At 48.4% G+C, this 13,228-nt stretch overlaps 1 long non-coding RNA gene across 5 annotated transcripts; it reads left to right on the forward strand.

The window, feature by feature from the left end:
* Positions 1 to 8,512: 8,512 nt before the first annotated feature.
* LOC125548225 lies at positions 8,513 to 11,475 on the forward strand. Of its 5 annotated transcripts, none has more exons than XR_007300946.1 (4): positions 8,513 to 8,524; positions 9,393 to 9,465; positions 10,696 to 10,875; positions 11,252 to 11,475. It is a non-coding gene; the product is annotated as an uncharacterized LOC125548225 (long non-coding RNA). The 5 variants fall into 5 exon arrangements; XR_007300944.1 differs by having other exon boundaries at positions 10,803 to 10,875; XR_007300943.1 differs by lacking the exon at positions 8,513 to 8,524 and adding an exon at positions 9,272 to 9,306.
* The last annotated feature ends 1,753 nt before the right edge of the window (positions 11,476 to 13,228 follow it).

Consider the following 13,228-nt stretch of genomic DNA (forward strand, 5'->3'; position numbering starts at 1 on the left):
GAAACTAAGGGATATTAAGGCCTCCTTTAAATAGAGAACCGGAACAAAGCATTAAAACATAGTGAATACATGAACTCATCAAACTACGGTCATCACCGGTAAGTATCCTGATTATTGTCACTTCGGGGTTAACAGATCATAACACATAATAGGTGACTATAGACTTGCAAGATAGGATCAAGAACACTCATATATTGATGAAAACATAATAGGTTCAGATCTGAAATCATGGCACTCGGGCCCTAGTGACAAGCATTAAGCATAGCGAAGTCATAGCAACATCAATCTCAGTACATAGTGGACACTAGGGATCAAACCCTAACAAAACTAACTCGATTACATGATAGATCCCATCCAACCCATCACCGTCCAGAAAGCCTACGATGGAATTACTCACGCACGGCGGTGAGCATCATGAAATTGGTGATGGAGGATGGTTGACGATGACGATGGCGACGGATTCCCCTCTCCGGAGCACCGAACGGACTCCAGATCAGCCCTCCCGAGAGGTTTTAGGGCTTGGCGGCGGCTCTGTGTCGTAAAACGCGATGATTTCTTCTCTTTGATTTTTTTCTCCCCGAAACTCAATATATGGAGGTGGAGTTGGAGCCGGAGACGCAACAAGGGGCCATGAGGTAGGGGGCGCGCCCTAGGGGGCTGGCGTGCCCCCACCCTCGTGGCAAATGTGGTGGGCCCCCTGGGCTTCATCTTTTGCGGGTATTTTTCTTATTTTCTGAAAAGTGGCTCCGTGAAGTTTCAGGTCATTCCGAGAAAGTTTGCTCCTGCACATCAATAACACCATGGTAATTCTGCTAAAAACAGCGTCAGTCCGGGTTAGTTCCATTCTAATCATGCAAGTTAGAGTCCAAAACAAGGGCAAAAGTGTTTGGAAAAGTAGATACGTTGGAGACGTATCAGGCGCCAGGCGGGCGCCAGCCTCAGGCAAATGTTGCCATTTCGGTGCAACAAGACCAAGACCATGGACTGCAAGACGGAGGTCACCATGGAGCCCAGAACAGCGTCACCACCAGAACTTTGTGCAGGCAAACACTACCTTTGTCAGGATAGCTTGTACTAGCTGTCCCCCTTCAAATTAGCCCGCCATTGTTGGCTCCCTTCCCGCTCGATATTTGGGAAGAGGACCAAGGCCTCTATAAATAGGACTAGCCACCATAGTGGAGAGGACGATCTCATCTTAGTTTGAGAGAGACCACCCCCACTCACACAAGCTCACCGAGCACAAGAACGCCTTAACCTTAGGAGGCCGTTCTACCCTTGTATTGTTCATCCTCGGCCCAAGAGGCAATCCACCACCATCATACTAGAGTAGGGTATTACACCACAATGGTGGCCTGAACCAGTATAAACCTTGTGTCCTCCTGTGTTGTGAGTTCGTCGAATTCGTCCGCAAGATCTTAGCGAGCTAGAGCGTAGATCGGTTGGAGGGAAAGACTTCGCGCGCACCCCAGTGTTCGAAACTTAAGGGTTTGCCGGAACCCCAACCCCGACAGAGTCCTCACTATCCCGTCAGATGAGAAGGATGCAATTATATGTGTCGACAAGATGTATCAGGATGCAGTCGTAGCAGAGGCTGCGGCGGCAGCAGTTCACACCAAGGAAAGCAAGGGAAAGAAGAGGGATTGTAGGACCTCCGGCAAGGAGTCTGGGAAGCGTGCCCCCTCCGAGTGCACGACACCCATTGATGACGTGCCAGAGTGTTCCAACAGCAAGAGATCCAAGGTTGCTGCACCCCAAGTGAAGAAGTTCCTGGCAGTGCCGGCTGGCGTTGATGGTACTTTCAGTATCAGCGCCACCCTCGATGACAAATAGGAAAGTACGCTCATTGCCTTCCTGCAGGCGAATATCGATGTGTTCGCTTGGCAACCATCTGATATCCCCGGTGTTCCTAGGGAGGTAATTGAGCACCACCTTGTTGTCTACCCACATGCCTGACCCGTCAAGCAGAAAGTACGGAAGCAGGCCTTGGAGAGACAACAGTTCATTGCCGAAGAGATCAAGAAGTTGGAAGCAGCTGGTTTGGTCAGAGGATTACTGCATCCTACATGGTTGGCAAATCCGGTAGTGGTCCGAAAAGCTAATGGGAAGTGGAGGCTTTGCATTGATTTCATAGACCTCAACAAAGCTTGCCCGAAGGATCCATTTCCCTTGCCACACATCGACCAGATCGTGCATTCTACTTCAGGATGTGATTTGCCCTCCTTTCTAGATGCATACTCAGGATATCATCAGATCTTCATGTCTAAGGAAGATGAAGACAAGATGTCATTCATCACTCCATGTGGTACGTACTGCTTTGTCTGCATGCCGTTCGGATTAAAGAGTGTCGGGTCCACTTTTGCAAGGGCAGTCCAGATTGGTTTTGAGCCACAGTTGCTCAAGAATATAGAAGCCTATATGGATGATATCGTGGTCAAAACCAAGGATAAGGCGACCCTTATCCAGGATTTGGAAGAGACATTTTCTAATCTATGCAAGATCAATTTGAAGCTTAACCCGGAGAAAGTGTGTGTTTGGTGTTCTCTAAGGCAAGCTATTTGGGTTCTTCGTGTCCCGTCGAGGGATCGAAGCCAACCCCGACAAGATCAAGGCCATTGAGCATATCCAAGCGCCAAGGACAATTAAGGATGTGAGGCACTTGACAGAATGCGTTATCACGCTGAGCAGATTCATCTTCATGTCTGCCGAGCGTGCCCTACCATTCTTCAAGGTTTTGAAGAAGGCAGGACCTATGAACTGGACCCCGGAAGCAGATGCAACTCTACAAGAATTGAAAGCCTACCTATCATCTGTGCCTACATTGGTTGCACCCACACCCCAAGAACCATTGTTGCTATACTTGGCGGCAACCAACCAAGTGGTTAGTGCATCTTTGGTAGTGCAGCGAGAAGTGGATGAGGCAGAAAGTGGCCAGATCAAGGCAGAGTCAGAAACGGATTAGGACAGCGATGAGCACGACAACGGGAGCAACCCCAAGGATGCGGCAAGGAAGAAAGTGGTGCAGCGCCCAATGTACTTTGTCATCTCCTTATTATAGGGGGCAAGGAATCACCCCAAGAATGGATTATGTATTTTGATGGTGCTTTTTCCCTACAAGGTGTAGGGGCTGGCGTGCTTCTTGTTGCCCCCTCCGAGGAGCACTTGAACTACGTTGTCCAGATGCACTTTGCCCGGGAAGAAGCCACCAACAATACATCAGAGTATGAAGGGCTCCTTGCCGGGCTCAGGATTGCAGCAGAGTTGGGAATTAAGAAGCTGATCATTTGAGGAGATTCACAACTCGTGGTGAGAAAATTCAACAAGGATTATCAAAGCCCATTGATGGAAGCATACATTGAGGAAGTAAGGAGATTGGAGGAGCACTTTGACGGGTTGCAAATAGAGCACGTACCCTGTGCGGAAAATAGAATAGCTGATCACCTGTCAAAGTGTGATGCGCAAAAGCTTCCTGTGGAACCAGGAACTTTTGTTCTCTATCTCTCACAACCCTCCATATCACCAGCCACAATGGCCCGGAAAAGGAGAAAGATGGACTACGGTAAGCCTCTCCCAGCAAAGACCCTGTCGGAAACAACTCCTCGCAGCCTGCTGGACCACCCCCTCCAGCCGGGCCTATGGACCCCACAAACGAGGCTGGTGCTCCCGTGACCGAGGAGGTGCTGCTAGTCCTTGTTGCCGAGCCTCAGGCTCCAACTTGGGCAAGGCACATTGTCCACTTCCTCCAAACCGGAGAACTCCCTGGCAATCATGATGAAGCCGAAAGAGTAGCCTGGAGGGCCAGTATGTATCAGTTTGTCGATGACACTCTGTACAGAAGGAGGCCCAACGGTGTGAAATTGAAGTGTGTTTGCCAAGAGGATGGAAAGGAACTGCTAGCTGAGATTCATAGAGGAATGTGCGGCTCACACATTGGATCAAGGGCATTAGTTGGGAAAGCATTCCGGCAAGGATTCTATTGGCCCACAGCCTTCCAAGATGCAGTTGAGCTCGTCACGAAATGTGAACCTGTCAGTTCCATTCCAAGAGAACACACCTGCCGGCCCAAGCCCTTCAGAGAATCCCTCTATCATGGCCATTTTTGGTCTGGGGGCTCGATATCCTTGGCCCCTTCCCCCGAGCAACCCGGGACTTTGAATTCTTGTCCATTGCCATCGACAAGTTTACAAAGTGGCCGGATGTGACTTCCATGAGAAAGGTGACTGTGTACAGGCCTTGCCTCAGTTGCATGTAACCCCTTGTACAAAGTCAGCTATCAAGTTCTTGAACGAATTGTTGTGTCGTCTCGGAGTTCCGGCAAGGATCATCACAGACATAGGCACCCAGTTCACGAGCCACACCTTCATGCAATATTTTCACACCCTCAGATGCAGAATCTCATTCGCTTCTATGGCACACCCCTGGAGCAATGGACAAGCTCAGAGGGAGAATGCTGAAGTGCTTCATGGACTCAAGACAAGAACTTTCGATACGGTGCAGAAGCACAGCAGGCGGTGGATCGAGGAGCTGCAGGTAGTTCTCTGGTCCTTCAGAACGACACCTAACCAAGCTACGAGGCAGACTCCCTTCTCCCTGATCTATAGGACAGAAGCAGTTATCCCCACGGAACTCATTTACGGGTCCCCTCGAGTGCTTGCCTACGATGAAGTAGCGCAAGATCAGCACTGGCATGACGACACTGTGCTACTTGAGGAGAACCGTCTCCGGGCTGCTATGCGTGCTGCACGCTACCAGCAAGCCCTGTGTCGCTATCATAGCCGTAGGGTTCATGCCCGGTGTTTGGAGGAAGGTGACCTTGTCCTTAGGCGCGTTCAGTCCGCCAAGGGTACAAACAAGTTATCACCAAAGTGGGAAGGCCCTTACCGGGTGGTACGAGTCACCAGACCTGGTGCAGTATGTTCGGAGACCGGAGATGGCACACAGTTGCAAAACTCATGGAATATTGAGCATCTCCATAAGTACTACCTGTAAGGCGCGAGGCTGTCGGGCACCGCCCGACAGCCACCCTTTTGTACAGGCCTTGCCTCAGTTGCATGTAACCCCTTGTACAAAGCCAGGGCGATGACCCCGTGCAAGATAAAATAAATAAGCGCTGTGGAGGGCCCCCGATCGAGATCGCATGCATACACAAGAACATCCAGATCATTGCGTAAGCATTTCATGAGAATTTGCATATGCATATAGATATGACTACATCCTGCATTCATTCTCATCTACATGGAGGTGGAGGTTCCTACCGTGAACTTGACTCCAACAAGGGACGAGAAGACTGCACGGCACCGTGGTCCCCGGCATGCCAAACAGATAAGTTTACCTCTTGTCCATTAGTGTTCTGTAAGCTATAACTTGTGCATAGAGAAACCTCGCCGCTCTCTTGAAACCTAGGGTGCTCCCATCCTTGGCTCGAATGGTGCTTAGACTTGGATAGTCGCAGTGGCCCTTGGTGAAAAGGGAGTGGGCGGGGGGGGGGGGCTGGCACCTCGGTCTGTTCTCCAGCAGATATGGTTCTCAGGCAGACGAAAAGGGTGCCCGATAGGATATCCTGCCCGGAGAACTCGTTTAACTACAATAAAGAGGCACTCCACCTCTGCATGGACGTATACATGCACGAGTTCTCGGCAAGGTTTATTTCTTTCATTGACGCAAATACAAGTACAAGCATTACAGAACACAAAGATGGACTCGAGAGATTAATTTATTTGAATTAAAATTTTGCAATTGCCTACAAGTTTAAGATTGAAGAATTCAAAAGATAAGTTCTCCATAATGCCCTTTCTTGTCCCTCTCCTCCTAGGTATAGCCGTTCGAGGGCAAGGAGAGAAAAGGAGCGCCTGGGCGGAGGCCCAACCCTTCCTCCTCGGGCTCTAGGAGAGGTAGCCCGGGGAGAACAGAAGCGCGAGGGAACGCCTCGATGGAGAGCACAGCGGAAGGTGGCCCCTTCAACCACCGTCACTACAGGCCAGCAGGACTCGGCAGAGCTAACTTAGTTGCAGCTCGAGAGAAAGCCTGCCGGGATCCAGCTGGAAGACTGCTGGAGGAGCCCGGCAGCACCATCCACACTTTTGCATCCAACCCCCTCGGAAAATCACATTGCCGGGGAAGAGGCGCAGAAGCAGATTGATGGTGCTGCCGGCTGATGAAGATGGTGCGTGCGAGCGATCAGCCGGAGTCAGAGTTGTCGCTCCTTTGCCCACTGTCGTCGTCATCGCAGTCACTGTCTCCTTGTCGCTTTCGCCCGAGGAGTTTTTGTCGTCGGCCGAGCTCTCCATGCAGCACCCTAAGCGGCCTCCCGAACGCTCGAAGATCTTGACGGAGAGCAGGCCACTCTCCATTAATTTGAAATGGAGAATGTGCCCGCCCCCGAGAAGCTGTGGGCATGGGCGAAGGTCTTCCAACCATGACGGAGGTACATTACATGAGGGGCGGGGAAGTCAACATCAACCCTCGTGCTTCCGCCCCCACACCCCCTCATGTACAGCCTGATGATGATCTTCAGGTTGGTCCCCGACATGGCCTTCCATCAGAGGTGGAGCCGCCGGTGGAGTCGCCACTAGGGCACTGCCCCTTCCTCCTCCTCCTCGAGCACCGCGCGACCATGACCACGCCCTTCCTCCTCTCCTTGCAGACGATTCCGCTGCCTCGGGGTTCGGAGGAGGAGGGGTGCGCTGTCGAGAATAAGCCCTCGTCGCTGCCACCGGAACTCCACCATGCTGTCAGCCTCCCGCCATGGCAAGATGAGAAGAATCATGAAGGAGAAGGAGAAGTGTGTGCAGGAGAACACCGCACTGACCCTTTTTATAGGGGAACATGGCAGGGGGCTGGTTCCTCCTACGGGAAACGGCCGCCCCTCTCCTCCAATACGTGCTCTCTTCACCCACTATGACTCTGAGGGTCGAAGCCGCCTGAGGGAGTCCTGGATTAGGGGGTCTCCGGACAGCCGGACTATATCCTTTGGCCGGACTATTGGACTATGAAGATACAAGATTGAAGACTTCGTCCCGTGTCTGGATGGGACTCCTTGGCGTGGAAGGAAAGCTTGGCAATACGGATATGTAGATCTCCTCCCTTGTAACCGACTCTGTGTAACCCTAGCCCCCTCCAGTGTCTATATAAACCGGAGGGTTTAGTCCATAGGACAACAGACAATCATACCATAGGCTAGCTTCTAGGGTTTAGCCTCTACGATCTCGTGGTAGATCAACTCTTGTAATACTCATATCATCAAGATCAATGAAGCAGGAAGTAGGGTATTACCTCCATCGAGATGGCCCGAACCTGGGTAAACATCGTGTCCCCCGCCTCCTATTACCATCCGCCTTGGCGCACAGTTCGGGACCCCCTACCCGAGATCCGCCGGTTTTGACACCGACATTGGTGCTTTCATTGAGAGTTCCACTGTGTTGTCATCATAAGGAGGGATGGCTCGTCTCGTTCTCAAGAACAACATCACCTCTGGGGGAGCCCTGGCTGTAGGCCAAACTCTCCAACTAGGCAGCTTCGTCATGACCGCCCGCTCGGCCGCTGCGCCGACGATGACTTCTCGGGTCATCAAAAATAGCCTCCACATCGGCTCGAAATTCACCGAGCAGATGGATCCAATGGAGCTCTCCTCTTTGAACGAGCTCTTGGATCGCATCACCGTTCTGGGAGTCGCTATGGACTATGATCGGATTGGGCTTAAACCCGACTAAAGGGAGATTAACTCTCCGCCGATCACCCATCAGATAGCGGTGGTGGAGGAGCAATGCGGCGATTCTTCCTCTATCCTGAGGACGAAATATGTCCGGATTCCCGAGCTCTCCGAGCCGGATACCCGTCCACGGGAGGACATCGCCCTAACCCTGAACCTAGAATCAGGCTGCATGCCAAACCAGCGGGGCAACATCCCGAAGCCCGAACTTCCAAGATCAGAAACTCCCCTGCCCCTAGGTCTCAGATTGGGTCAAGGTCTGGACTTAAATCCACCCACACACCCAGATATAAATGATATCTCCCACATTAGGTTAGAGCCCCCACTACAACAAAAACCCACCTATCAACAACGCATATCTAGCAACGAAAGTCGAGATGCGTTGAGTTAAACAAACCTCCCACTTCCCCACGAAGGATAACCTCCCTGTATCCACCTCGGTCCAAATATCACGCAACCAACACGCAGCCAAGCAGGGAAAAAAGAACCCAATCTCTTACTCCCCACCACCTCTCTCCCCGATTCAATCTCCCACACGAGCTCCACCACAATGCCATTGCCTCCGCCGCCTCTGATTCGAGGAAACTCCGGTGCTCCCCTTCACCACGCCTCACCAGCTCGTTCCCCCTCTTGTTCTCCTCTGGCCCTGCCCCCAACCCCACCGCCACGACGTCCTCCATGCCTCTGCACGGCGCGACGGATCATTGTTGTAGCTCATGTGCTCAGCCCAGCAATCCCCACTTCCACACACGATCGGCTACCGGCTAGGCTCGATGGCGCTGTTCCACCTTGGCTACCTCGACTCCATGTGACGGTTCAGTAAGGCACCTCTCCCCTCTGCTCTTGCCCTACCGCTACTTTATGGCATGGCATCTTGCCATGGATAATTCTTTGCCGGCCATTACGATAATGTTTAATGCTGCCTTATCACTTTCCTGATCCGCCTTTGTGGGCGCTGGCTTGCACCAACAGCCACACCACTCCATGGTTTGTATTCCTCACTATTCTCATATGTGCACAGAAATACTTCTACCTAGGGGTAATTCAGTTATCTGGGTGTACGCATACAAGTGATTCACCACATGGCTGTATGTGTTGATTCAGGAAAATGTGTGCGTTCTCTTTTTCTAAATAGTTCTATCATGATACATTAGATTTTAATTTTTCATGTAGCTATGTGTGTGGATAATTAATTAATATATCCATGAAGATGATTAGACTGTCAATTGAATAAGTTGATAGTATCTCTGGATATCCTAGCTGTTAGTTTCTGACTATTTATCAAAACCATTCCTTCTAGTATCATTTAATAGGTGACCACTATTATGTACAACATCATGATTTTTTTTCGAGAAAGAAAACAAATATCTTTTTATCGGTGTTATGAAACCTTACTTATTTCCTTGTAATAATCTATGAATAAGCCCCACATGCATCTCTACGTCCTACTATTTCTCTCTATCTTTATTTTATAATCCTTAATTTCATCTCTCCTTGCTATTTCTGAAATTGACTTCGCATCAGCCAACATTTGTCTGTTTATTCTTTCTCTTAACACGTAAATCCTCAGTTCAGAATGATGATACTAGCTAGTGCTTATGGTATGACTTATGATCCACTGATTTAGATATGTAAAACTTAAATGTTCTTGCAAGTACTTATGAAGCAAATCCATCATTATTTGCAGTGCCAAAATTTCTTACATATTCATCTTTGGGAGAAAGATCAAGGCATATAGTGGGCTACTTCTGCAAAAGGAGGTAGGACTGCATGATTCCAGCTGGCTAGTAAACGTGTAGGTGATTTACATGACATTATCTGCAATGTAATTTAAAAACCGAGGTTGAAAAAGTTTGTGTATTCATAATTCAGATTTGTCTTATTCCCAAGCATCTATATAAATTAAAATCATGTGAAAACATACTTGTTATCATTTAATAGAACCACCTGATTTAGCTTTGTGGGAATTATGTTCTCTCAACCTAAAAAGCACGGACACGAGGACGGAAAGACGGGGATACGCATACAAGGACACAGGATACATCATTTTTCAAAAACAGTCGTTTGGGGATACAGTGAGTATATAAAAAATAAATAAGAAATATACAGAGTCAAAACAGAAAAAACAATGAGAAACTGCTGGGTCTGGATCCCACAGAGGATAGTTCGTATCTACGAACACCAGGGACCAGGCTGTCCTTTAATCTCACCCACGGACGGGTGGCCCCGGGGGTGGCGCTCCCGGATGCCATGCTCCCTAGAAACAAGTAGAAATCATTCAAGCGAGCACAACACGGGGAAGCAATTAGCAGCCTCTCAATTGAAGGAAATCATGTCACAAAGATGAAGAGGTTGAGGAGAGGCTGCTGGCCTTGGGGTTACCTGCTTGAGTGTGGTTGCCTCCGGGAGGAGAAGCTGCTGGGGGCAGTGGTCGAGTCCAGGTAGCGGTGGCCCGTTCGCTGCTTGTTAGCAGCAGGTCGTTCATTATGTGGCGTGCGTGCGTATGAGAGTTTGTATTGTGCCAAGGCTATTATTGGGCCTCCCGAGTCCCTCAATGTATCCCAGCCGTATCAATGCTTTTTTTCTATTTTTTTTATTCAGGAATCATGGGATGCTGCGGGATACGTGTATCCCAGCTTATCCAGGCGTGTCACCATATCCCGCTGTACTAGGACATCAAATCGGCAGATTTTGCCGTATCCATGCTTTGTAGCTCTCAACTTCAAGTACTTCTGGAAATTTGAAAATGTCTACCTTTATATGTATTGTTTTGAGAACTGCAGATCTTTGTTTGCAATCAAGGAAGCTATATTTGTCGATCTACATAGTTTTTGGCATGTACCTCACTGTATCTCCATTATATTCTTTGTAAGGTGTTTAACTCGTTTAACATAAGGACGCTCTTTTCAAAAGGCCTTCTTTTCTCCGTCTATATAGCATAGTGCTATGGTTGGGACTGTAAAAAGTGATCAAATCATGATATTTCATAGCTCTTTAGAGGTGATGATATATGTTGGATGACGAAACAAGGATATTGTTCTGGTGCTTGCTTCGACTTGGGTGTTCAGAGAAGTGAAACTTTAACTAATCTGTTCAGGGAAGCAACATATTGCATTTAAAGTGAAGCTTCCTCTATGATATGGAGATGCAATCATCCATCTAAAGACAAGGTATGCTCATTTCTCTATTGTGTGAATACAACATGGCTGAGCAACAATTTATTTGCTCATACTTTCTTCAATATTAATGCTTATTGCAGTTCCTGCTTAGCTTGGGAAATCCAAAGAAGAATGGTGCCCTTGCTACACTCCAGAGTACTGACCTATAATATAAAACAAAAAACTATGGGTGTTCACTTGGTACTCCCTCCGGGAGTAACTGTTTCTTGGTTGACATAACCACTAACAAAATTATTAGTCATATAGTAAGATTAACTATCACATGTCCTCCAACCTTTATATGTTGCTCTTTTGTTTAAATTTTACTTCCCTGTTAATTGATTTTCTTTGATGGTACCTTGCTATTCTCATTTCTTTGTTGTTGTAGATTGCCAAGATAAATCGATGATGCATGGCTCAGAAGTTGATTACAAGATCGAGAAGGTGGCTACTACTAGATAGTTTCAGATTATGTTTTGGAATGTAATTTTTAGGGTGAATGTTTCAAACACTATGTGTTTAGATGGCTGAGTCGTTCAGTGCAAGGTTGAGAATCAGACTATTACTAGATAGTTTCACATATTGTAATCTGTGTATCATGTTCTTTGTAAAGCAATCATGTTGATTTAATATATGTGACCTTTCTCATTGTTATGTTTGTGTCTCCTATGCATTATCAACATTAATGCAATAAGTTCTGGATGCTAATATACAAAATACCATTAATTGTCCAAGCAATACGACAATTCTTCTAGGCATTACAATGGTCATTTTCTAGGCTAGCCACCAACGCATATGAAGTGTTGTTGTGCTCTAGCTCTATATGTTGCTATCTTACAACACTTATTTATGCCGTTTACCAATGCATGTATATATGTTGGTGTAGACCTTTGCAACGCCACCAACGGCAACGCATTTTAATCCGTTGGTGTAGACCTTAGCAACGCTTATATGGACATACGACAACACATTGATGCGTTGCCAAAGGGGGATTCTTGTTGTAGTGCCCAAGAGACAGTAGTCACTATTGGGCCAGATTCGTCCTTGTAATGAACAAGGTCAAGGATTGTCGCGAGGAAGATGCAATTTTGTTCTTTTGCAACAATTGCATGGACAAGGGAATCCTCAACGCCATAAGTCGCCGTGACATAGCACACTTCGCTGACTTGGCGGCCATAGTACGGAAGTACTATGTGATGGAAAGCGCCTGGAAAACCCAAACAAAATTTTGGGATAATCCGGCTCTGACAAAACCCCCAGTCCGAACTAAAATGGTGCACTCGCATAAGTCACCTGACTCAATCACAAACACGCAAAAGCCCACTACAGGGCGTGGAACCGTATTAGAGGGATGGCTTAACGGGCCCTGCAAAATTCATAGTACAGCGGATACCATACCAACACACAGCCTTAGAGCATGTTGGGTACTCCGACAGGTGGCCAAGAGCGGCGAGGATCTCCTCATTCAAAACACCGCAGAGCACCATCCCGTGGATAACAATACAGTATTGACAGTCTTCGAGACCTTCGCCTCAAATAATAGGCGTAAGAGAGCACTCCACAGCCTTGCCGAAGTCTGCTACATGGCAGCAATAAATCCAAGGAACGACACGGGTATCACCTTCAATGCCAGTGAAAAACCTAAATTCTGAACAGCCCGAGCACCAGCCGCCTTGGTCCTTAGTCCAATTGTGGACGGCTTTCGGCTTACTAAAGTGCTCATGGACGGCAGCAGCGAATTAAACCTTATTTATGAGGAGACTCTTCAAAAAATGGAAATAGACAGAAACCGTATTGAGCAAAGCAGCACGACCTTCGGAGGAATCATCCCCAGTCGGGAGGCACGTTGCGCTGGGAAAATCACACTAGACGTGGTATTCGGCACTCCGTAGAATTACAGGTCCGAAGAAATTACATTCCAAGTGGCCCCGTTCAGTAGAGGATACCACGCCCTTCTAGGGCGGGAGGCATTCACGATCTTCCAAACCATACCCCATTACGGGTACATGAAGCTCAAAATACCCGGGCCCCATGGAATCATCACTCTAGCTAGTGATCCAGACATAGCACTCCGCGCCGAGAACAAAACAGCCGCACTGGCCCTCGAGGCATTATCCGAAGCCCTTCCGGTGGAGGAATTAACTGCGCTGCGCTCCACAGTGGATAGGGACGACGTGATACTCGACAAAAGATCCAAGTCCACCTGTTTTAAACTAGCGGATGAAATAGTCAAATTCCAAGTCCATCCAACGGACCCCACAAAAATAACATCCATCGGGGCACAGTTAAACCCCGCTGTAGACGCCGCACTGCGGGAGTTCCTGCGCAGGAATTGGGACATATTCGCCTGGCATCCTTCAGACAT

The sequence above is a fragment of the Triticum urartu genome, chromosome 3, assembly GCF_003073215.2.
Source record: "Triticum urartu cultivar G1812 chromosome 3, Tu2.1, whole genome shotgun sequence".
In the NCBI taxonomy this organism is placed as follows: domain Eukaryota; kingdom Viridiplantae; phylum Streptophyta; class Magnoliopsida; order Poales; family Poaceae; genus Triticum; species Triticum urartu.